The sequence below is a fragment of the Numida meleagris genome, chromosome Z (assembly GCF_002078875.1).
Source record: "Numida meleagris isolate 19003 breed g44 Domestic line chromosome Z, NumMel1.0, whole genome shotgun sequence".
NCBI lineage: Eukaryota > Metazoa > Chordata > Aves > Galliformes > Numididae > Numida > Numida meleagris.
In genome coordinates, this window is record NC_034438.1 from 4,819,972 (window position 1) to 4,823,567 (window position 3,596).

Sequence of the window (3,596 nt, forward strand, 5' to 3'; positions counted from 1 at the left end):
GGGAAGGGAAGGGAAGGGAAGGGAAGGGAAGGGAAGGGAAGGGAAGGGAAGGGGAGTGCAGGATGCAGGGTAAGAGGAAATTCAGTTCTTACATACAGTGTGAGCTGAAGAGATCAGTAATATAGTGAAAACACACAGTTGCAGATCTGTTTTGGCATGACAGTTCTTATTTGCTCTTTTATAGTGTTATATATAAAAGGATTTTAAGGAAAACAAACATATATACAAAAAAAGAAAAAATAAACCTCCTCGCAAAGGGTAGAAAGAGTTAAAATGTCAGTTTTGCTATCAGGAGGGATGCAAACAGTCTTCTGCCCATTCCTATGGATGTCCATTGACTCATTTTGTTAGATCACCCATATCAGCTTTAGCTGCTCATCTGAAGAACTCCCAAAGTTTTATTGTTGTAAAAACACTTGTGGAACTGATCCAACAGGCTGCCAATAGCTCTGTATCACTAGCTGCTAAGAGTTAAAATTTGGCCCTAACTAATATGATACCTGCTTTCATCAGTGCCTAGTTGCACATCAGATTGATTGTAAAGCTTTATTGTTTTATAAGTCTCTGCTTGGTCTGTTAACAAGTCACATTAACAATCTGTTAATGGTTTTCAGTATTCCCAGAGCATCCACAATAGGTGTCTACGACCTGGAAAGAGTCCTTAGAGGAGAGAAGAATAATGGTGATAATACTGTTGATCTGTTCCTCAAGTGACATTTCTAATGTACTGGTAGGGACATTTCTAAACATGGTTTCTGCTCCCTGAGCAGTGACTGGCTTATAAATAAAGGGATGTTAAGAAAATGTAAAAGCACCTAGTGACAATATGGGGCAGAGAGGTTCAATTCATTCCTGTCAGTGCTTTACTTCAAAGAAGGAAGGGATAAGTTAAGGAAAATGTAAGGCTATCAGGAACTGTTTCCGAAAAATAAACTCTTCAGTGGATGTGGAGTAAGTAAAAAAAGGCTCACTTCAGTCATTTAAATGTAAATGTAGCAAGTCAATGCAGAACATTTGAGAAAAAAAATCCTATCATAACAGCTTGATGATACTTTGTAAACACTGTCCAATTTAGAGCTTTATGTAAGGAGATGGTGTTAAATAATCATTGGGATATTAGCTAGCAACTGTGAAACATGACTATTTTTTTGCTAGTTTTACCACTGACCTGTGATCTGACATTGATCAAATAACCCCAGTTCTCCATTCATCTGTTTTCCACTCATCCTTTTTTCATTGAAAAATAATGTTTTTATACCAGTGATGGCTGTCTCTGATGCATTCAGGCAGCAGAAGCAGACTTTCAAGCATGTCTGTGGTCAAAAATAAAATAAGATTATACTTCTGGTATTAGGAAGTTTCAGGGAATCTATTATCTGATCACTTGTTCCTATGGAAAAGGAATACATTTTCCTTAGCCTCCATGATGTTATGTAAGCAGATATAATTGTTGTAATCTTTCATCACTGGTAAAGGGGAGCATATCTAAAGATAAAGAAATAATATTACTAAAAGAAAATATTTTTTATGTATTTGAGACATTTTTATACAACTTGTAGTCTATTAATGTTTTAACATAGAAGTGTCCAGTTCTACTGAATGGCTGTGAATAAACAAGAAATACAATACAAAATCTAGTTATCTTAAAGTGCACTGAGCAATTTGGATAACTCAGAAAACAAAGAAATACTTTCAGTTTAGAAGGCTAGGATTCTTTGCCAGCCATAAAGTTCTCATTTATGTCTGTACATGTTTAATTTACTGTGCTAGGCAATATATCCCTTTTCCCCTCTCCCTGAAACCCACCTGAGTTTCCTATGGAAAACAAAAAGAGGGAGGATCACAACAGACCTTAAATTATTAAGTCAGACTTTTCCTCAGGTTTAGAAATATTTCTAAGAAGTTTTTAACATTCTTTGGTTCATGTAGAGAATTACTGACGCCCTTGATGTATGATAATGAAGACAATTCAGCTTTCAGTGAGCCGTATATTCACAGACTGGCTTTGATCATCTGGTCAAGTCAGGTCCAAATTAATATAAAAACTAGGGCCTAAAATAAGCTAATTGAGAAAAAAAAAAAAAACACAAAAACACCACTTGAATTTGGTTATTTGTTTTTGAAACTAAGGCTTGTCCATATCTAAAGCAAACTATAAACGGAATTTAGGATACTAAATTCCAGTCAGTAATCCCAAGACTTTAATTTCTAATATGAAGTTACTTATTATTGTCCCCATACTAATGGAAGAGAGTTGCTTAGATCTCATGTCTAAATACCACTATCATCCAAAAATTATTTGTCTATCTGTCTCTTGTGAAAATCTCCCTTCTGTACTTTTCCTGAATCTCATGTTAAAGGACCAATTTGTTCTGCATAAATCATCAGACACCCCACTGCCTAATTGAAGATCATGGATCCAGATAGGAGTAAAAGACTGAAAAATAATTGGCTACTGCAACGTTCAGCTTTGAAGTTTCTAAATCCAATTTTGCATTCTCATTTAAGAACTGCTCTGTACTGGTTTACCCACGGCAGGAATTTTTCTTTTTAAAGACTTACATATTCAATTGTTACTGATTTTAAGCGGGCTTGAAGAGGCTTAGTTTTTGTTAGTAAATACTCACTTGTCTGTCATTTAAACTCATATGACTGAACATACCAGACCTAAAGCTGATGTATTCCCAGACGCAGAGCATACATGGCTGTATATTTATAGCTCTGATTACTCATCTGCTTGCAACTTGTAACTTAAATTAGAGTACGAAACCATGAAGTACCATTAAATAACAATGACAGTAGTGTAAAAGGCAAAACAAAGTATGAACAGAAAATTAAGCGCAAGTTTTTTTATAACTATTCTCTGTTTTATACACAGCAATAGTTTATTCAATAGATATGCAACTGTTCACATAAAGAAGAAAGATTTTTTGAAGAAAGTTTCCCAAAATAGTATTATTTTGATTCCTGAAACTGTACTGAAAATATCAATTTATAATGAAGTTCAGAATTGTTTTGACTAAACCACGGTATGTTTCCCTAAATCTTTGATTTTTAGGGACATAGATGGTGATAAGTAGGAAATAAAACACCTGCTGAACAAGCAAGTAGGATTTTTCTTTTAATGATGAGGTGATAGCTCTGAATCTTTCTCCTTTTCTTTTCATAAAACATTTAAATGATGCTGTATATATTTATTCCACTGCTGTTAGGGAGGAAAAAAAAAGAAGAAGAAAATGAAGAAATCTTGCTACATAAAATAATGAAAGAAAATATAATCTTTTACTTCGAATTTGTTTGGCAGTAGCTTATAAAATATCTGGGTTATGTGAAGCTTTTAATCCATCACCCAGAGCTGAAGCTTCTCATTGAAAACACGTTTTATCAAATTACATTTAAATTATTTAGCCATTTTTATAGACACAAGGTGATCAAATACATAATGTATTTTGATGGTCCCCCAAATGTGCCCAATATATTTTGCTAATTAAATTCAGACCACTCTTAGAGAGGGAGGCCTGTTCTCTCTCTCTCTTTCTTTCTTTTTTCTTCCTTCCTTTCTTTCTTTCTTTCTTTCTCTTTCTTTCTTTCTTTCT

The 3,596-nt window shown here is 34.2% G+C and overlaps 1 long non-coding RNA gene across 1 annotated transcript in view; it reads left to right on the forward strand.

Moving 5' to 3' along the window:
- LOC110390221 overlaps nt 1-3,596 on the forward strand; it is a 16,193-nt gene that overhangs the window by 507 nt on the left and 12,090 nt on the right. The window lies entirely within an intron of this gene.